Source organism: Ursus maritimus, unplaced genomic scaffold (genome assembly GCF_017311325.1).
Source record: "Ursus maritimus isolate PB19 unplaced genomic scaffold, ASM1731132v1 scaffold_6, whole genome shotgun sequence".
NCBI classification, from domain to species: Eukaryota; Metazoa; Chordata; class Mammalia; order Carnivora; family Ursidae; genus Ursus; species Ursus maritimus.
In genome coordinates, this window is record NW_024426774.1 from 18,868,375 (window position 1) to 18,891,584 (window position 23,210).

At 35.9% G+C, this 23,210-nt stretch overlaps 1 protein-coding gene across 5 annotated transcripts in view; it reads left to right on the forward strand.

Annotated features, from left to right (window-relative positions):
* NCOA1 (nuclear receptor coactivator 1) overlaps positions 1-23,210 on the forward strand; it is a 183,833-nt gene that overhangs the window by 62,193 nt on the left and 98,430 nt on the right. For all 5 annotated transcript variants that reach the window (XM_008700370.2, XM_008700371.2, XM_008700373.2 and 2 more), the window contains one exon: positions 11,877-12,032. The gene's annotated coding sequence lies outside the window, so the exon portion shown is untranslated. Of the gene's footprint in view, positions 1-11,876; positions 12,033-23,210 lie in introns of those variants that run through there.

The following is a 23,210-nucleotide window of genomic DNA, read 5'->3' on the forward strand; positions in this document are numbered from 1 at the left end:
CCTAAAGTGATCTAACCTGTGTTTTGTAAAATGCCATCTTCGTACAATGTCGTCTTCTAACACGTGTAAAGTCTGTATTGGGAATTACAGTCCTGTCTGAGCATCCCGCCATAGTGTTTGGAGATTTAGAACAGCTTAGTTTTGATAGTCCTCAACAGCTGCCTTCCGATTCAGTAAAGTTGCTCTTTAAGAAAGAACTAAACACTTGTAGTTTAGGTGTTACATTTCATTTTTAGCTCTTTGAATGTGGACTCTCTCCAACATCCTGGTGTTTTCTCTCGCCTTGTAGCAAAAACAGAGAGATAAATTATATTGCAGAATGATGCCACAGAAATGGGCTTTCTCCAATTAGTAGAGACTAATCCAGCAGGTTTACTACTTTCATCTTTCTTTTCTCTGTGTTTCTCACCTTCAAACCTGTGTCTAATCCCTTATATTAACAATCTAGTGTATCCCCTCCCCCCCCCCACCTCCCGCCATGCTAGTGATACCACTTTTGGATTTGTTTAGAAGGATATAATGTCCTTTGACCAGTTTAATAATCCTCTTTCTCTTTAAGCTTTTAACTGCATTACTATTGTTGAATTGGAATAGGTTCAGTAATAAAATAATTAAACCTTTTAAAATGCTGTGTACCTACTCTGTGCAAGTTAAAAAACATCCGTCTAGGAGCTTAAAAGTCTAGTGAGGAAGATAGGCAATAAGCACATAATCAAACAAGTAGATTAATATAAATTTAGAAAAATGCTAAGAAGGAAAAGTAGAAAGTGTTTAATATTAAAGTATAGAGAAGGGCTGATTTAGATTACTGTGGTAAAAGAAGTAGAGTTTTAGCTGAAGCTTGAACAAGGAATAGGAATTGGGCAGGTGAAGAAAATAAGAGATTATTTGCAACAGAAAATATAGTGAAGGCTGTGGAGTAGGGAAGAAAGACTGGGCAATAGGTACGAACTCAGGAGGGGACCCGTGCTGCTAAAACATAGCCTGCTGTGGGAAGAGTGGCTATGTCATGAGTTTGGGCTTTTATTGTGAGATAAAATCTCATGGAAGCGGTGTAAGCAGGAATAGGATATCCGATTTGTATGTATGTGGATGATGACTTATTTTTGAAATAGGCTAGATGGGGCTTGGTGATTGAGCACACTATAGGATGTGACAGTGGAAAAGATTTCAAAGGTGATATCTTGGTTTCTGTGATAGCATTTGGGTGAGTGTGAAGGTACTCCCCTCCCCTCATAGGGAATAACCAAGGAAAAGGAATATAGAGGAGTTTAGTTTGGCACTTAATAATTAGGCAGATGCTTACAGGTGTGGAGCTTAAAATAGAGCATAAAAATAGTAGGAGCATTCTTTTGAGAATAACTTATGTCCAAAATAGATGTGTTTATATGACATCCAGAATTAGTAGTTTTGAAATCCAGTAGTCTGGGCTTTTCAGCGTTTTATCTCTTTAATGTAAATGTAATGGAAGATGTAAGAATCATTAATATTTTAGATTTAGTAGTTGATATGCAAGCAGTTAACACAATTTTGGTTTTAAGCTTATAATCTACCTTTTTTTTAAAGGAGGGGACAAGATATAGAAATTATGATTCAACAAAGTACTTTGAATTGATGTTTTACTGTGTTATTTAAATTTCATTTTATCTTTAAAACTTTGAATTTAAGCATCAGTATTTCTTTGGAAGGCGAATGAGAATTAAAAACAAGAAGCCATATGAGGGCTTCTTAAATTTCCTGAATATGTATTACTGAAACAAATAATGAGAGAAATCATGATACCCAAGTCTGGAAAAAAACAAGGGAAAATGTGATGGCTGCCATCATTTATGAGATAAGTGACTGCCAAGCAGAAGAGATCTTAAACTTAGTTGGCTATGGTCTGTTAGTCACATCTCGGTGTTTACCATGTGCCAGGCATCATCTTAAACAACTTAAAAATATTAAGTGTTTATTCCCCTAACAACTTTGGAATAGGTACAAGTAGTATTGTGCTTTTTTGTAGAGATGAAGGTCAGAAAGTTAATGATGGTGGAGTTGAGCTCCAGAATCCATACTTGTAACCATAATGCAATATGCCTCAGTTGTAAGACGGGAATGTGGTTGCCCGTAGGCAGATGTGGATAGCTAAAGCTCAGTTAATTAATTCCACTGGTGTGAGGTTTTATTCTATCAGTATGCTAGTGGTTACTAATCCATTTTATTATTGATGGGCATTTGCGTTCTTACCATTTTTTGCTCTCATAAACAATGCTGGCATGAACATCTTTCTTCATACCTCTTATCCACATACACAAAGAATTTTGTTGGGGTCACATTTCTCTTTAATGCTGGTCCACTCAGAATTCTTGCCACATACCAAGATTTATTTTCCGGCTGGAGTTCCACTGGAGCTCATGCTTTTACATGGAGCAACAGTTTTCGTATCTTTCCAACATTACAATTTCTTCTAACAGCACCCATGAATTTACCCAGATATTTTAAGACATCCAAAAATTGTGTGAAGAGGTGGTTTTTTTCTGGAGAGAGATTACCAGGTTTTCATAAAACGATTTTGTAATCATAAGAGCAATGAAATCAGCCTTCCAAAAATCAAAGATTAATGAGGAGAAATAAGTAAATATTGCCATTCTGTTAAAAAAAATAATTTCATCTTTAAAGTCTTTTTTTAGGCCTCCTCTTCATAGTGTTAATGAGAAAAAACAGATACTATGGAGAAGTTAAATAAACAAACTTTACATATATTTTTAAATTATTTTTTTAAACAATGTGGCGGCTTGATTTCATATTTAAATTATCTTCGCCTTCGATTTGGAGAGCATGACTCTTGCATGATCAGTAGGAGGAGGTTGGTAGCATCATTCTTTCTTTGTTCTTCTGTGGAAAACTTACAGTATCTCTTAAGGAAAAAAACCCATTTCTCACAAAGTTTGGGTGCCACCTTCTTTCTTAAATTTTATTTGGGGTAGAATTAATAAGAACAGAGAAGTTACTCCGTATAAACCAAAGTAATTTCTAGTCGCTCCTAGTGATAATGGTTTATTTATAATGACCCACTATAGGACAGCAGCACAGCTAACCTAAGGTAGTTCCATCACACCCAGATTTTGGCTAACATTTTCCTTTTCTCTCCTCATCAAAAAGTACATCATAAAGAAGAAGAGTTAAAGTCATGTTGTAATAATGATAACCTTGAATCTGCACTAATTGTATCAAAGCAGTGAATGTATAAACATTGTAATTTTAAGTAACTTAATGTATAAACATTGTAATTTTAAGTAATTTAAAGTAACACGTTATTTTCATCACGCTTCACAATTATGGTATGTGGGCTGGGGGAGAGAATCTATTGCCCTTAGAGATTTGAAAGTTTCTTTTACTTCCTCAAAGAGAAAAGAACAATAGACCACAGCTTCTTTTAATACTCATCTCATAAGGTGACAGTTGATAATGGAAGGTGGATTTTTTTTTCTGATTTCCCAAAGTCAGAATCCATGGTATCAGCTAATGTGTGGGAAGAGATGTTCCCTTGATCTAAAGCTGGTCCTTTCTAAAACTTTCCTAATTAACTTTGTATAGGCCTTACTTCCTGTTGTTAGTTGTCTTTCTGCCATATCATTCATTATGTTACTGAGCAATTTCAATGGCGGATCAGTTCTTGAGAATGTCGGGATGGGGATTTTAACATTGTCAGAAAGATTAAGATGAAAATAATACACGAGGCAAAACTTTATAAAGATTATGAAATAACAGAAAGATTGAAAACAAACAAAATTACCAATAATAACGCAGTATTTGATTACAGGTAAAGGTGGTGGGTTGAGCACACAGTTAATATTGTTCCTTCCCCAAACCACAGTTAAGTTAAACAACAACAAAATAAAGTCAATAAGGGTTGTTGTTGGGTTGTTTTTAGTCATAAATCCAGAGTTGTAGGAGAATTGGAGAAAAATAGGGCAAAATTTTCAAGGCTGGAAAACAGCAAGACAAGTGGTAGCAATCTTATTAAACCTAGGAAAGCCCAGTTTGACAAGGTGAAAGCTAAGGCTGATGGAATTTTTACTGGTGAATCTCCAAAGGGCTCAGGCAGTGGTAGTATTGCGTAACTTTGAAAGTGGGAGGTGACGAAGGGCAGGGAACTAAAATAAGGAGGATTGTTTAAAAGATATTTAAGAAACAGTTAAATGGGGGCACCTGGTGGCTCAGTCTGTTGGGCATCCAACTCTTGATTTTAACTCAGGTCATGATTTCAGTAGAGTAAAAAGACAAATGATAATCAGAAGATTGAAGAAAATAAAAAGATGACTCTAGGAGGGTCAACTGACTAGTGTTAGGAGTTCCAAAAAGAGAGAACAGAATAAATGAAGGGAAAGAAAATAAATAAATAGTATAATCCAAGAAAACTTCCCAAAACTAAAAGTGCCTTTTGGGTGCCCAGCATAAAGGAAAACAAGACACCAGTACCACTTCAAATAATAAGATATCCATATAGTCAACTAAGATGCTCAGTCTCCATAATATTCAAGGAAATACAAATTGAAATGAAATCCCATTTTCATCCATTAGACTGTTAAAAAATAAAGTGATGGTATCAGGTGTTAGAAAGAATGTGGGGGGGGGGCGCCTGGGTGGCACAGCGGTTACGCGTCTGCCTTCGGCTCAGGGCGTGATCCCAGGTTGTGGGATCGAGCCCCACATCAGGCTCCTCTGCTATGAGCCTGCTTCTTCCTCTCCCACTCCCCCTGCTGTGTTCCCTCTCTCGCTGGCTGTCTCTATCTCTGTCAAATAAATAAATAAAATCTTAAAAAAAAAAAAAAAAAAAAAAAAGAATGTGGGGGAAATGGTTCTTATACTTTGCTAGTGGGAGTATGAAACAACCGTTTGGGCAAGCAACTTGACGAATGGTGAGTAGAGTGGAAGATATATAGCTCCTGTTACTCAGAAGTACACTTCTGGGTATTGCCATTAGAAATTCTTGCACTCGTGCACATGAAAATATGAACAAGAAGCTATGTGCAGGAACACTTATTGAGGTATTATCTGTAAAAATGAAAATGTGCTGACCCCTTAAATACAGGAATGGCGGAGACTGTGTATATTCACATACATGTATCAATGAAACCCACACGCGTGCACACTTAAGCAGGGATAGAGCTCCAAAACATAATGCATGAGATCAACAAAATGCAGAATTTATGCGCAGTATACAGTTTAAACACGTATATTTTAAAACACAAAACATTAGTGTGTATTATTTATGGATACACATACATATTCAGAAAGAAATGTACTATATTCATGACAGTGGTTATCTCTTATCAAAGGGAGGGGGAATGAACAGAGTGGGCTCTGTGTCAGTGTGGAGACTTCTGATTTATTGGTAGTGCTTCATTTCTTAAAAAAGAAAAAATATAAAAATTGTTTTCTGTTGTTAATTCTGAGGGTATACCCATAGATATTTGTTCCATTTCTCTATATATTCATAATTTCTGGCTCTGTACCTCTGCCTAACTCCAAAATAACAAAGAGTGTTTAATAGATTTCCTTTTTACTCTTTCTCTGTGGTAGCTGCATGTTAGGTGCTCTTCTATCAGCTGGCTTCCTCATTTGATTTTTAAATCAGATTGAACTTAAGAAATTAAATTAATAATTAAATTGAAGGAATTGAGGTGCTCCATTAACCAGAACTTGTGCCAGAATCCAGCATCAGAAGCGGATAATAAAGACAGAAAGGCCTTCATACAGGAGGGAAAAATGAAACCAGTAATTGAAAGCCTTCAGGCATGCTCCGTAATCATGGGGGTCTAGTAGGAGTTTGTTACTATCTGTATCAGATCTCCTACTCTAAATTCCTCTGGATGGGGGGAGAGGTGGTGAAGAAAGACTTAAAATGCTGAGCTGTTGATAGTACAGATAGTTACGCAGCAATCACTAGGGAATGGAATATTTGAATCACTATATTGTACACCTGAAACTAATATAACACTATGTCAGCTATACTGGAATTAAAATTAAATTATATGAAAAAAAATCACTGGAGAGATACATTCTGTTTTTTAATTTTAAAAAAGATTTTATTTATTTGAGAGACAGAGCAAGCACGAGAGGTGGGGAGGGGCAGAGGATGAGAGAGAAGCTGACTCAGCTGCCGACGTGGGGCTGGATCCCAGGACCCTGAGATCATGAGATCATAGGACCTGAGCTAAAGTCAGCCCTTAATTAACCGAGTCACCCAGGCGCCCCAAGGAAAGATACATTTTAAGAGAGCTCACTGATTTCACAGTAATAATCAAATATCAGGTTATCAGAACTGTCCTTTTTCTCAATATTTCTTCATATTCCTCCTGTCGTAAGTTCTCTGAGTCACCTATCTCCTGGTTCCATATTTTTTTTTTTACCTCTCATTGTGTACATATATATTTTTTTGGTATATGTATCTTTTTTGAATATGGATTTATCATGTGCTTTTCCATCTTCATGCAGTTTCCAAATGACTGTGCTCAGCCTCCCCGTTAGCGTTGCTTTTACAGTCCCTCATATGGTTGACCATGAATCCATCAGGACCCTAAATCGTTAGCAAGATCCATCTGGCTTCAGTTACTGCTTGGTTTTGAAGAAGTACCCATAAAAACTCTCAGGTTTTATGGAAGAGAGTGGCATTATGTGGCAAAGATTATACCTCCAGGATTAAGTATGCAAGTGATTTGGGGGTTTGCTCTTTCTTGGAAGCCAAATAATGACAGAACCTAGGTTTATGGATGACTAGATGAACAATGCCATCTTTGCCAATAGCCACTTGCTGTTTAACAATTCCTACGCGGATTTAACTTAGGATAATTCAAAGATAAAGTGCTTCACAAATGAACCACAAAATAACATCAGAGGACTGAAATGAATTGTTTCAAGAAAATGTTCTAGGGCACTGTTTATTACAAAGGCAAATAAACTAGACATATAAAGTGAGGAAACTTCAAATACAATGTAAATTGGGCTAATCTAAGTATAAATCCTTTAATAGTTTTAACTGTCAGTCAATATGAAAACCTAGTTCATTTCTTTGAGTTTTTGAATTGTGGGTTTAAATCAAGAGAAGAAAAACCTTGAAAATACAAAAAGCACTTAGTTTAGAGGGACTAGAAGGGGTAAGCACTTTTGGATCCAGGTGATAAGATCACCCAGTTTTCTAATATTAAACATTTCACTTTAATATGGAATTCAGTGTTGGGGAAATCATGAGTTAGAAAAAACATAGTTTTTATATAAAAAGAAAAAGCCCAAAATAAGCATTAAAAAAATTGTGAACAAATGTAAAACAGAAGAAAAATACGTATGTATTTATTGATGGTGTAATGTACTAGATATACATAAAGTAAACCACTAATTTTATTTTTGAATATATGAATTAATTTTGGGGGGAGAATTGAATCTTGGTGAACCCATGAAAATATTGAATCCCTCTATTTTTGAGGGGGTCTTTTTTATTTCAGCAATGTTATAAAAATTTATTTTTTTAGAGATTTTATTTATTTGTCAGAGAGAAACAGCACAAGCAGGGGGAACAGCAGGAAGAGGGAGAAGCAGGCTCCCCTCTGAGCAAGAAGCTCAATGTGGGACTTGATCCTGAGCTGAAGGCAGACCCTTAACCGACTGAGCCACCCAGGCATCCCTATAAAAATTTCTTTTAAAGATTTTATTTATTTTGAGAGAGAGAGGGTGTAAGCTGGGGGAGGGGCAGAGGCAGAGGGAGAAGGAGGAAGCACACTCCCGCTGAGCGGGGAGCCCCACACACGGCTTGATCTCAAGACCCTGAGATCGTGATATGAGCCAAAATCAAGAGTCAGATGCTGACTGAGCCACCCAGGTGCCCCAGCAATGTTATAAAATATAAGTGTATAGGTCTTGCATGTCTTTTGTTGAATTAATTCCTAAGTATTCTATGTTTTTTGATGCTATTACAAATTTGCATTTTATTTTCCAGTTGTGGTTGTATAGAAACACAATTGATTTTTGTAGACAGCTTTGCCATATCACATGTTACTTCTAGTAATCATTTTTCAGATTCCTTAGAATTATATACCAAAAAAATGATTTTTAAGTGAATAAAGACAATTTTAACTCTTCCTCTCTGAATTTCCTTTTATTTCTTACTGCATTGAGTAGGACCTTCAGTATATCCATTACAGTAATGAAGTGGCTATGGGATGCCTGGCTGGCTCAGTCAGTGGAACATGCCATACTTGATCTCAGGGTTGGGTATAGAGATTACTTAAAAATAAAATTAAAAAAAATAATGAAGTGGCTAGAGTGACCATTCTTGCCTTGTTCCCAATATTAGGAGAATTCCCACTCTTTCGCCATTACATAAAATACTAGGTGTAGTTTTTCTTTCATCCTCATTATCAGATTGAAGGAGTTACCTTTAATTCTTAGCTTGCTGAGAATTTTATCAATAGGTGCAGAATTTTGTCAGATTTTTTTCTGTATCTGTTGAAATGTTTATATGCTTTTTATTCTGTTAATATGGTAAATTACGTTAGTTGATATTTGAATTTTAAACCAACCTTACATTTCTTGGATAAACCACAACAATCATGATATATTATCCTTCATATAAATATATATAATCAATTTGTTGTTTTGCATCTGTATTCATGAGGCTGATTTTCTTTTCTGATAATATCTTTGTCAGTTTTTGGTATTAGGGATTTGCTTATTTAATAAGACAAGTTGAGGACTATCTCTCTTCTTTTTTCTAGAAAAAAGAAAGTATCTTCTTTCTAGAAAGGATTGCTATTATTACTTCCTTAAATGTTTGATAGAGCCCACCAGTGAAGCCATCTGGACCTAGAGTTTTGTTTTAATGGTGTTTTGTTTTATTTTTGTTTTAATTATGAAATAATTTCTTTAGTAGATAGCATTCTATTTATTTCTTTAGTTTTATTAATTTTAAGGGATTTTTCATTTTATCTCAGTTACTGGATTGATTTGCATTATGTGGTTTAGAACATTATATTTGTAGGATCAGAAGTGATATTTCTCCTATTTCTGATATTGATAATTCATGTTTTCTCTTGGTTTTCTTGGACAGTTTTGTTAAAGCATTAATAATTTTTTTCTAATCTTTTAAACGGTTGGTTTTAATTTTTTTGAATTGTCTGATCTTTGGATTGAGTATTGTTTTGACCTTAAGGTTTAGCAACTTCTTTTTGTGGCATCTCACATCTATTATTAGCTAATAGTAGATTCAGCCTATCCCGTGAATTTTACAATTTTGATATTGAACTATCTAGCTCTTGAATTTTCATTTCTCTATTTCTTTTTTTCCCATTTGCTGCCAGTATTTCTCATCTGTTCACTCATTGTAACATCTTGAACATATTTGTATTAACTGTTTAAACATCCTTGTCAGTTAATTCCAACATCTAGATCATCTTGTAATAGGGTTTTTCTCCTGATCTTGAGTTAAAATTTTTAACGTCTTTGCATGTTTAGTAATTTTTTTATTATGTCCTAGATTTTCTTGCTTATTTGTCAGAGAGAGAGAGAGCACAAGCAGGGGAGCGGCAGGCAGAGGGAGAAGCAGGCTCCCCTCTGAGCAAGGAGCTCGATGCAGGACTTGATCCCGGGACCCTGGGATCCTGACCTGAGCTGAAGGCAGACACTTAACTGACCGAGCCACCCAGGCGTCCCATGGATTGTTTTTTTTTTTTTAATTGTATTGATTTTTGTTCTAAATTGCTGGCTGGTAAATACACACTTGCCATACAATCCAGCAGTTGCATTTCTGGGTATTTATCCTAGAGAAATGAAAAATTTATGTTCACATAGAAACCTGTACACAAATATTTATAACCGCTTTATTTATAATAACCCCCAAAAGAATACATCCCATTTGTACTTCAACAGGTGGATGGTGGGAAAAAACCAAAAACCAAAAACAACTGGTATGATGGAGCAATGACATACTGATGATGAAAAGGAACAAACTATTGATATATTCAACAAATTGGATGGATTTCAATGGTATTATGCTGAGTAAAAAAAGCCAATCTAAAATGTTTCCATACTATTTGATTCATTTTTTTAAGATTCTCAGAGTGACAAAATTATAGAAATAGAGGACAGATAAGTGGTTGCCAGGAATTAAGGAAAGGGGAGGAGGGTGTGATTATAAAAAGCAAAGGGAATCTAAGTTGTGCTGTGGTATATGGATCTCTACATGTGCGAAAATGCCACAGATATATATATAAAGAGTGCATTAAAAAACTGGCAAAATTCAAGTAAGGTCTGCAGTCTAGATAATTGTATTGTGCCAGTCAGTGTCTCAGTTTATGGTAATACACTGCAGTTATGTAAGATGTCACCATTGGGGGTAAGTGAGTAGTGTGTATCTGGGATCTCTCTGTACCACTAATACAACTTCTGGTGAAGATAAGAGGCTACAATGATTTCAAAATAAAAAGTAAAAAAATACTACTGACTGATCCACCTTGAAATTATGGAGGTTTGGTTTTTATGCTTTGTCATACCAGATGGTATTTCAGTTTTGCCCTTAGCCTTAGGAGAATCCTTATATCTGGGATATAGTCTTTACCCTAAGATGTGGCCCTTCCGTGGTTTCTGTGAGAAGCCAGTTGTGTTCACCAGGCCCTTTAACTTAGCAGTATTCAAAATCCAAACTGTTTTTCCTGTGGTAGGAAGCTGAAATCTCTGTTCAGCTTTTTAGTCCTCCAGCTGTTGTGTTCTTTTGGGGTACTTGGAGTCTCCCTGTGCATGAGCAGTTCAGGGACCAACCAAAATTGGAGGAACACTCGTGTACAGATTTAAGGTCCCCCCCTTTCTGTACCACCCTTCTTACCATGATTTTCCCTTCCTATTATCCAGCTTTCTGTCAGCTCTCAGATGCCAGTGGCGCTGTGGTTTTCTTCTTTACTCTAGCCTCCCAGTACTTGAGGGAGATATACAGGGAAGCTTTCTCTTAAGGGAAAGTTATACGTGTGTACATCTCATCAGTATGGTTCCTTTCTTTCAGTGATCAAATCCCCTACATTTCTGCCTTAGTCACTTTTCTATGTCTTTGAACAGTTCTTTTTAATATTTTGCCCAGTGTTAATAATTGTTATCTGTGGGCAAGTTAGTCCAATACAAGATAGTCCATCATTACTGGAACCAGAGCTCAACAAATTTAATTTTAGGTATTGTGAATATAAAGAGTTCGTAAAGTTTTTCGACAAAAAATTTGAAGGTAAAATATCATAGTAACTTTAATGCCTAGTGAGAAATATTACAGAAATCAAAAGAAGCATTCAATGTAAACTGAAAATACGAACAATCAGTATTTTAAGTAAAAAGAAGGATAAACTTACAAATGCTGCCAGAAATTTTTTTTAAAGACATAAATAGCTCTTTCAGAAGATTAAGGGCAGAATGTAATTATGTATTACCTAAGTAGTAATTTTAAATAGGAATATGTATCTAATCACCAGAAAGGACTTCAGCTGTAAAATCGTATTTTCGTCCGTTGTCTTTTGGAAGCATTTTTTCATATGGCCTTAAAAGTTGTATTTTCTGGGGCGCCTGGGTGGCACAGCGGTTAAGCGTCTGCCTTAGGCTCAGGGCGTGATCCCAGCGTTGTGGGATCGAGCCCCACATCAGACTCCTCTGCTGTGAGCCTGCTTCTTCCTCTCCCACTCCCCCTGCTTGGGTTCCCTCTCTCGCTGGCTGTCTCTATCTCTGTCAAATAAATAAATAAAATCTTAAAAAAAAAAAAAGTTGTATTTTCTTTCTTTACACAGCATTTCTGATCTTTGTCATTTCTTCAAGAATAAAATGGCAATCTAACCTCCCTTCTGCTTTTTTTTTTCTTCTCCTTTTAGTTGTTTGTGTAATTGGCCTTAAATGAGGTGAGAGTGAAGAAACTAGAGCCATCTCTGGAAACCTCGCTACCCCACTCCCCTGGAAGCTACCCTCCGGAGTACAAGATTTGACCATATCTGTTTTGAGGACTCATTATGAACAAAGAAGTCTCCCAGGTGGGAATCGTAGCTGTGTTTTTAAAGAAATTTGTCTCAAAAAAAAAAAAAAAACCAAAACAAACAAAAAAAACCTTTGTCTCTACAAAAAGTATGGAAGGAAAATGATTATGTGTTGACTCTTTTTGTTAATGGAAATAATGTGTTTGATTTGAGAGTGTCAAGATTATTATAAAACATGTGCTGACATTGCTAAACAAAAATGTTAGAGAAGTTCTACATTACATTTTATGAACCACTTTAATGCATGTTGAAATGAATATAGGGTTCATACCAATATTTTACAATGAGACCCTCATTGAATTAAAAATGGCAAGCAGAAAAACTATACTGAACCATCCCTAGATTTGTTGGTCTATATATTTCTAACATGTATGCGGTCATTAAATCTATATTTGGTGGGGGCGCCTGGGTGGCACAGCGGTTAAGCGTCCGCCTTCGGCTCAGGGCGTGATCCTGGCGTTATGGGATCGAGCCCCACATCAGGCTCCTCCGCTATGAGCCTGCTTCTTCCTCTCCCACTCCCCCTGCTTGTGTTCCCTCTCTCGCTGGCTGTCTCTATCTCTGTCGAATAAAATAAATAAAAATCTTTAAAAAAAAAAATCTATATTTGGTGCCCCCCCCTTTTTTTTTTACATTTGGGCATTTTTACATAGTTGTTTTCTAAGAGTTTGTGAGCTGAGGTAGTAGTACTTGTGAATCCATGAACATGACAATGATCACAGCAGCCTATAGTTAGAAAAATAAACATGCACCCAGCCAAGATAGTAGGTAAAAAGCTGAATGTTAACCAAAAACTGATAAATCAGTAAGTGGAAGACTTCCAGCAGGAAGTTTTTTAAATTAACAGATTATACATTATACAGAAAAAAGTTACACATTTTAAGTGTGGAACTCTTGAGTTATCATGTGCCAAACATATTTGTTAAACAGGTTAAGAAGTAAAACAATGTCAGCACCCCAGAAACATCCCTCATCCCTGCCCCAGCTGCACACCCACCCAATCACTTTAAAGGAGAAGGTTTTAACCATGGAGAGTGATAGCTGTCAACTTGAGTAGGTTTATTAACAATCATAGAAGTTAAAGGCAGTTAAATTTAGTTGGCTGACAGGCAACACCTATGTTTGGAATAAACAATGAGTTTGGGAGATGGAAGTGAGACTGCTTGTTGGCAGAGAGCTTTAAAGCAGGAACTGGAGGTGCAAAATGATTTGAGAAGATATTCAGTTGATCCTGCTACTTCTCACTTTAAAATCTCATTGGTTTCTAGAACACACTCCAGATTTCTGGCTTTTATGAACTGGTGATACATTGTATTTATTAACTTATATTTTCTGTTATTTGAAATCAGACTGTTGATTCTCAATAACAAGAGAGAAGTGAGTTAATAAAGCATTTTGAATATTAAAAAGCCGTTTTGCAGAGTAGATGTATTATAATTAAGAGAAATCTTAATCACATAGGAGAGCTCTCTCTTTAAGAGTTTTCAGGAAGAAAATATTGGTACCGTGACTTTATGAAAGAGAAAGGGAGAGAAAACAGAATGATCTAATGATTGATCTGTGGCATGGGTGTCTTTTCCTGTAACTCATTTTTCATCGAGTGACTCTGAGAACATCTTTTTTCTTCGTATCATAGTGTAAACTTTTATCTTTTCTATTTCCCCATAATATTTATCAAAAACAATTTTAAACCTGTTACATAGTTGCAGGGTTGGTATGCCCTGTATGCCTATTGTCCACTTCCACCAGTTGTAAACATTTTGTTACGTGTTACGTTTACTCTATCTCTTTGTATATTTACGACTATTTTTGCTCCTCCTCTTCCACCACCACCATTATGATGACAGTGAATCATTTGAGAGTAAGTTGTAGACATTTATGATCTTGCACTCCTAAATATTCAATGTTTCTCCTACTTACCCACAATATAATAATGAAATTCAGGAAACATTTTCATTATTGTTACTATTTCATATATAGTTCATATTAGAGTTTTATCAGTCGTCTGATCCAGAATCACACATTGTGCAGTTGTTACAGCTATTTGGTTTCTTAACCTGGAATTCTTTATCACCTTTTCTTTGACTTCCATAAAACTGACATTTTGTACAGTAGCACTCATTTTGAGCCTGATATCTCTTTCCATCTGTGTTCCTTTCTAAAGAGACTATAATGTGGGGCTTTGGAGATTCATGGGTTTGTTAACTGAGAACTTGTCTGGTAGAACAAAGCCTGTAAAGATTTTTCTCAGGAGAAAGTCTGTTAAATCATGATAGGAGCCCAAAATTCCAAAAGGTAGATTCCTGAAGATGATTGGGATGTTACTGAAAAGCCATTTTATATGTGTATGTATGTATACATATAATCTTAAAATCCAACAAGATTTATTAATTTTTTGGGCAAAAGATAGGGTTTGTAACGGCAAAATTTTTTATCTTAAAGAAATAGCACATTTACATTTTAAAGTGAATTACATCTTACAGGAAAAATTGTTTTATATTATAATGGCAAGAGAAGTCAGGATTAGATATATGATCAATTTTATTTATTTCTGTGTGATGTTTGGACTAAGAATTGAGAAGACTCTGTTTGTGTGTTTGAGATTCTTGTAAATACCACCCAGGTTTCTAGAGGTGGTGTAATTTAATGTCAGCTTTTCTGGGAAAACTAATGAGGAAGCATTTTAGCATAGAAGAAAAGCAAAAGTTGGGAATCTATCGTTGGCTTTTCTGCTTATCAGTTATGTGACTGTGGTTTAGTTATATAAGTTAAAGCATGGCCAGAATCTGGAGCTAACTACCCAAGAATGGTTTTTACCTCTGCCACTTGGCAAAGTTGAGCAGATTAAATAATGTTTCCATGGCTCGGTTTCCTCATTTCCGAAATGGATTATAGTATTACCTGTCTCATATGAGGGAATGAACTAGTAAGGTTTATGAGTAAATTATTTAAGTTAGATGCTTAGATCAATGATTGGCGTATATAGTAAATCCTATGTAAGTGGTGGTCACCATCATCATTTCCATCATTATTATCATTGTCAGTAATTTCTTTATCAGAAAGATAAACCTGTTGAACTCAGTCAGTGATTCTGTAAGTAGAAATAATAATAATACATACTTCATAGAGCAGTTGTGAGGAATAAATGAGTTAATACATATAAAATGCATGAACAATATATATATTATTACATTGTCATATCCTTTAAATGCATGTTAATAGGCCTCCTTTTTTTGTGAACCTATTCATTGTTTCGTTCCTCTCAAATTCTTTGTTACTAACTGACTTTATCCTGTGCAAGTGGAAACAGGCAAGACAGGCATTTTGTGTATATCCTTACGTGGCCTATAGTCAAAGAGTTTGAGAAGCAGTGCAGAAGATGACAATTGCTAGGGTCCCTCTGATTCTGACTGTTTGCATTATTTTCCATTGATTCTGAAATATAAGCATTATTTTCATAGTTGTTATTCTGTTGAGAACACTGGAAAGTGAAATTTGAATTTCACTTGTTTAGAGTTAGTCTTCCATTGGGCATTGCACTGGAAGGAATATAGCTAGTTCAATTAGTATGATCATTGAGGAAATGCTGTTTAACCAGCTATTCACCTGAAATGCTTGGGGATTTTCATTTCCTGACGGGTATTAATAAGGTTTTTGCCAAAAATAAATGAATCAAGTGAGATGACTTAAGTTTTAAACTAGGCTTTAAAAAGTACATATTCTTCTATAAATTTGGGTAGTGAAGATTGTATGTACATTTATATTGTGATTTTATTCATTTCCCTTCTGCTCCAGTTGGGGGGATGACCCAGAAATTAACTGGAGGTTTACCTGACTTGATCATTTTATAGTGCCCTCAAAATATAATTCCATATAATTCCAAATAATTGACATGCAATTTCGGTACTTCTGCTACCTTATAACTTTAAGGATCAAATTTTAGTACATTTATTTTTCTTTTATTGGTTTATATATGTACATTTAACTATACTGTATTGCAAAATGAGTTTCTGATATATTTGAGGAAAATTGAACAACTTCTAATCAAACGCTTTACTCTTTATTTTAGATATTGGACTTTTTTTTTAAAGATTTATTTATTTTATAGAGAGAGTGAGAGAGAGCGCACATGCGTACAAGCAGGGGAAGGGGCAGAAGGAGAGGGAGAGAGAGCTCAAGCGGACTCGAGCCTGATCTCACCACCCTGAGATCATGACCTGAGCCAAAACCAAGAGTCAGATGCTAACCGACTGAGCCACCTAGGCACCCGTAGATATTGGAATAATTTTATGTAGTAAATGTGATTTTGGTTTTAGATAATCAGTCATCTGTGAATTATCTGTGTCTAATGCTGATCTTCATTCTCTTCTGGCTGCAGCTTCTATTTTCTGCTCACTAATTAGTATTTGAATCTGAAAGAGGGTGGAATTGATGGGAAGAAAGAGACAATGAAATTTTTATCACCTAGTTTGGTCTCTCTGATCACCATTTTCTTTTCTTTTCTTTTTTATTATAATAATATTTTTTATTATATTATGTTAGTCACCATACAGTACATCCCTGGTTTTTGATGTAAAGTTCCATGATTCATTAGTTGCGTATAACACCCAGCGCACCATGCAATACGTGCCCTCCTTACTACCCATCACCAGCCTATCCCATTCCCCCACCCCCCTCCCCTCTGAAGCCCTCAGTTTGTTTCTCAGAGTCCATAGTCTCTCATGCTTCATTCCCCCTTCTGATTACCCCCCTTCTTTATCCCCTTCTTCTCCTACCGATCTTCCTAGTTCTTATGTTCCATAGATGAGAGAAACCATATGATAATTGTCTTTCTCTGCTTGACTTATTTCACTTAGCATTATCTCCTCCAGTGCCGTCCATGTTGCAGCAAATGTTGAGAAATCGTTCTTTTTGATAGCTGAGTAATATTCCGTTGTATATATGGACCACATCTTCTTAATCCAGTCATCTTTTAAAGGGCATCTCGGCTCCTTCCACGATTTAGCTATTGTGGACAATGCTGCTATGAACATTGGGGTGCATATGGCCCTTCTCTTCACTACGTCTGTATCTTTGGGGTAAATACCCAGTAGCATAATTGTTGGACCATAGGGTAGCTCAATTTTTAACTTTTTAAGGGACCTCCACACTGTTTTCCAGAGTGGTTGTACCAACTTGCATTCTCACCAACAATGTAGGAGGGATCCTCTTTCTCCACATCCTCTCCAGCAATTGTTGTTTCTTGCCTTGTCAAATTTTGCCATTCTAACTGGCGTAAGGTGGTATCTTAGTGTGGTTTTGATTTGAATTTCCTTGATGGCTAATGATTTTGAACATTTTTTCATGTGTCTGTTAGCCATTTGTAAAATTGGAATGGAAAAGTGCCTATTCATATCTTCTGCCCATTTTATGATTTATTTGTTTCTTGTGTATTGAGTTTGAGAAGTTCTTTGTAGATCTTGGATACCAGTCTTTTATCTGTAGTGTCATTTGCAAATATCTTCTCCCATTCCGTGGGCTGTCTCTTAGTTTTTTTTGACTGTTTCCTTGGCTGTGCAGAAGCTTTTTATCTTGATGAAGTCCCACAAGTTCATTTTATTTTTTGTTTCTCTTGCCTTTGGAGATGTGTCATGAAAAAGGTTGCTGTGGCCGATGTCATAGAGGTTGCTGCCTATGCTCTCCTCTAATATTTTGTTGGATTCCAGTCTCACATCGAGGTCTTTCATCCATTTGGAGTTTATCTTTGTGTATGGTGTGAGAGAGTGGTCAAGTTTCATTCTTTTGCATGTAGCTGTCCAATTTTCCCAGCACCATTTATTGAAGAGACTGTCTTTTTTCCACTGGATGTTTTTTCCTGCTTTATCAAAGATTAGTTGTCCAAAGAGCCGAGGGTCCATTTCTGGGTTCTCTATTCTGTTCCATTGGTCTATGTGTCTGTTTTTGTGCCAGTACCATGCTGTCTTTGTGATCACAGCTTTGTAGTACAACTTGAAATCCGGCATTGTGATGCCCCCAGCTTTGTTTTTCCTTTTCAACACTTCTTTGGCGATTCAGGGCCTTTTCTGGTTCCACACAAATTTAAGGGCTGTTTGTTCCTGTTCTTTGAACAATGTCATTGGTATTTTGATTGGGATAGCATTGAATGTGTAGATTGCTCTGGGTAGCATGGACATTTTAACTATTTTAATTCTTCCGATCCATGAGCATGGAATATTTTTCCATCTTTTTGTGTCTTCTTCAATGTCTTTCAAGAGTGATTTGTAGTTTCTAGAATATAGATCCTTTACGTAATTATGAAGAGATTGAAACAGTGATTAAAAACCTTCCAAAAAACAAAACTCCAGGGCCTGATGGATTCCCTGGGGAATTCTACCAAACATTCGAAGAAGAAATAATACCTGTTCTCCTAAAGCTATTTCAAAAAATAGAAACAGAAGGAAAACTACCAAACTCATTTTATGAGGCCAGTATTACCTTGATCCCCAAACCAGGCAAAGACCCCATCAAAAAGGAGAATTACAGACTGATATCCCTCATGAATATGGACGCCAAAATTCTCAACAAGATCCTAGCTAATAGGATCCAACAGTACAATAAAAGGATTATCCATCATGACCAAGTGGAATTCATCCCTGGGATGCAAGGGTGGTTCAACATTCACAAATCTATCAGTGTGATAGATTATATCAACAAGAAGAAAGCCAAGAATCCTATGATCCTCTCAATAGATGCAGAAAAAGCATTGGACAAAATACAGCATCCTTTCCTGATTAAAACCCTTCAGAGTCTGGGGATAGAGGGTACATTCCTCAATCTCATAAAAACCATCTATGAAAAGCCTACAGCAAATATCATTCTCAATGGGGAAAAGCTGGAAGCCTTTCCCTTAAGATCAGGAACACGACAAGGATGCCCACTCTCACCATTATTATTCAACATAGTACTAGAAGTCCTTGCAACAGCAATCAGACAACAAAAAGGGATAAAAGGTATCCGAATTGGAAAAGAAGAAGTCAAACTGTCTCTCTTCGCAGATGACATGATACTCTATATGGAAAACCCAAAAGAATCCACCCCCAAACTACTAGAAGTTATAGAGCAATTCAGTAATGTGGCAGGATACAAAATCAATGCTCAGAAATCAGTTGCATTTCTATATACGAACAATGAGACTGAAGAAAGAGAAATTAGGGAATCCATCCCATTTACAATAGCACCAAAAAACATACGTTATCTTGGAATTATTTTTTTTTAAGTCCGTTACTTCTTTGCTAAACTATTATAAACTTTTCTCCTGCGCATGTGCAAGTAAATAATACTTATTTTGTTGTTTACACAGTTAAAGAGAGCTGTGGTCAGGAAGTGTGATTTTAATCTCTTTTTTATTTTTTTTATTTTAAGAAATACCAACATATTTCCCACAAGTTAGAATGATATAGAAGTGATTTTTGGAAGACATGTAAGTGTATCTACAGTTACTCAATGTTGTACAATAACTGGAATCATCTAGTTTCATGGATTTGCAAGGAAATGTTGAGGGTTGTTTCTGCCCAGTTGTCTTAATAAGATAGCTACCACAAATACATATTTCATATGCTATCTTTCCTCAGGCACAAATTCATACAACAGGAGTATTTTAGCAAGGTGAATGCATATATGTTTATTTTTTTAATCTTAAAAAATTAAATTTTAAATAAAGTCAGTGTGAGTAATTTAAAATACTGAGTTTTATTTTTTTATTTATTTTTATTTATTTTTAAAGATTTTTATTTACTCTTTTGACAGAGAGAGAGACAGCCAGCGAGAGAGGGGACACAGGCAGGGGGGAGTGGGAGAGGAAGAAGCAGACTCCCAGTGGAGGAGCCTGATGTGGGGCTCGATCCCAGGACTCTGGGATCATGCCCTGAGCCGAAGGCAGACACTTAACGACTGAGCCACCCAGGCGCCCCTAAATATTGGGTTTTAAAACTAATTTGATTTTTCTTTTTTCCTATATTTTTGTTAATAGAAAACAAAAAATAAACTTTTATGGCTTTTCAAAACTTACTCTTTCCATTTAGAAAAAATAATGCAAAGAAAGAAAGCATTCTCTTAATCTGTAGGATAAACTTCAGGTGGTAAACATAAATTTATTAAATGCAGGTTTTCAAACGTTATATACCTTAGAATTTAAGTCACCAAGTCCTTGATAATATCTTTATTATTAACGTAATAAATATAAATAAGATTTTGCACAGAATTTTCTTTTAAGAAAAATCTGATGTTTTATAGAATCAATGAAATAAGACAAAATGATGTCTTTATTTTTAAGAATTCATTGCTTTGATCCATTTCTTTGCCTTTGTTTTTTATTCCTGGCCATGAGAGTTCAGACACTGGCAGGCCATTTATGGCAGAGACTTATGGCAGGGGTTCCTCTCTGGGCCAGGGAGATAGCCACCCTCTGAGTTCTGGTCTCTGGCTTTGTGGATTCAGAGAGACTTTTTGTTTCCAGACATTTAAGTAAATCTTTGTTTAGGCGTTAGCTTCAAAATATCTGTTTTTTAACAAAAAGTTAGGCATTCAGAGAAACAAGAAAGTAAGGCGTATACACAGGAAAAATAGCAATCAATATAACCTGTCTTTAAGGAAGTCCAGGAATTTCACTTACTCAATAAGAAAAAGTAGATAAATTGGATTTTGTGAAAATTAAAGACTTTGTTCACAAAACAAAATGTTTGCAAATCATATATTTGGTAGAGGCTTAGTACCCTAATATGAAGAATTCTCATGACTCAAGAATAAAAAGACAAATAATCCAATTTAAAAATGGGCAAGGGACCCAAAGAGACATTCTCCAAAGATGATATACAAATGGCCAATAAGCACATGAAAAAGCACATTAGGGAAATATATGCAAATCAAAACTGTAATGAGATACCACTTCACACTTCCTAGGATGACCGGAATTAAAATAAAATTACAAAACAGAAAATAACAAATTTGGTGAGGATGTGGAGAAATTGGAACAATTGTACATTGCTGGTAAAAATTTAAGATGGTATAGCCACTGTGGAAGACAGTTCGGCAGTTCCTCAAAAAGCTGACGAGAGTTACAATATGACTTAGTAGTTCCACTCCAAGAATACCAAGAGAATTGAAGACATGCTCACATTTATGCATATAAATGTTCACAGAATCATTATTGGTAAATAGTCCCCCAAATGGAAAAACCTAATGTCCATCAAATGATGGATAAGCAAAAGTAGAATATCCAAACAATGGAAAATTATTCAGCCATAAACAGGGTGGTGAAAAGTCCCCATACTTTCTTATCACATGAGAAAGATTTCAATTGACAAGGCAATGAAAAGACAAAATTGAGAACTTCTTTTAGAGAACCCTAGGGGTCTGAGGACACTAATCTGAGAAATTATATGGCAGTTGCCCAGTGCAGGAGCTCTTTATCATGATTTTCCTTTGTGATTCTTTTCATACAGCTGTCAACGTGGAGAGGTTTAGCTCCGAGAATGCCCCCCTCATCATGTCTGTGCTGTTTTGTGCTAATTGCCCGCTAAGCATTTTTAAGTGTATTATTAGAGTTGTTTACTAACATATTGTTACTTATTTTTCAAATTATATGGTTCTCAGCTAAGTCTGGGGGATGAGTGACAAATGTCTTATGCTCTAGAAATTTATAATTCAACTGAAATACAAAACAATGACCTATTTTTTCAGCCCCACCTGTTTGGTTTTGTCTAGTCTATTTGAGATAGATGTGGTTTCTAATTCCTAAAACTGTTCTCTACAGATTGCATGAGGTTGTTTGGGTATAATTTAGCAACTCTTCAAGTCAACAGGGTACTTTTACTTAGAAATCTTACCTCTTTTTAAAAGGTGATATGCAGATTGGTTTCCTGAAACTAACATTTCTTTTCTTAATGAACCTTATTTAGGTACCCTTACTGCCAAATGTAAAGCCATTCCACAAATAGAACAGCTGTAATAGTTTTCACTCATCAGAGGTTTTGCATTCCACTATCTGTATATTGTGTTTTGTAAATAGAAAGCAGTTAATACCAGAATCGTATCATCAGCACATTGTTGGTGACTCTCTCATAGCTTCTTATTGTTGGCTCTTATTTTGGTAGGCCAGCCTGTCTGGCTGCTGTTGAATTATTGTCTAGTGTCTCCTCAGCCCCAGAATCTCAGATAAATTTAGAAGATGTCAATCTCCAGCCAGTAGTCCGAGGGGAGCACAGTACAGGGAATCTTATTTTAAATCTAGATTTATTTGTTGCTCAAAATTATCTAGTCTGCGAAATTGTATTATTTATGTTTACCATTGTATGACTGTAACATGACTTCATGTTTCTACAGTACTATGAAATATTATGGGAGGTTTCCCCAAAGTAGTAGATTTTAACCTTTTCAAAATTAGAAGAAAGACTCTCCATTTCTCTATCAAGAAGACAGATTTTTTTGTTTTTGTTTTTGTTTTTAAAGATTTTATTTATTCATTTGACAGAGAGAGAGACAGCCAGCGAGAGAAGGAACACAAGCAGGGGGAGTGGGAAAGAAGCAGACTCCCAGCGGAGGAGCCTGATGTGGGACTCGATCCCAGGACTCTGGGATCACGCCCTGGGCCAAAGGCAGACGCTTAACGACTGAGCCACCCAGGCGCTCCCAGAAGACAGGTTTTTTGTTTTTTTGGTTTTTTTTCCATTGAAAACAAGGTAGCAAGGATTTCAAGTAAGCTCAATTTCTCAATTATAGGAAAGAATTCCAAAGCTTTATGAAAGATTCCAGAAAATATTTAACCATAAAATATCTTAAATATCCTTTACACTTTTAAATATCATATTAGTTAAGAAGCTTTATCACTTTGAATTCATCACCTATTTTAGCTTTTATATCTTTTAGGCATTATGTTAGATACTGGATATACAGTAAAAAGATCTAGTAACTGTCTTTGAGTTCATAATCTAGAAGGGGAGACAAGCAGGACAGTTATATTTTTTACCATAGTATAATAAGAAGTATATGACCCTTTCAATTTTGAGAGCCAGTAGAATTCCAGATGGGTAAATTCTCAGGTGGGTATAACCTACTGTCTTTGGAGGCAGAAAAGATGGGCAGATAAGAAAGTAAGAAGGAAGTAGGGAGTTAGCTGTTTCCTTTCTTTTGGTTTAGCAA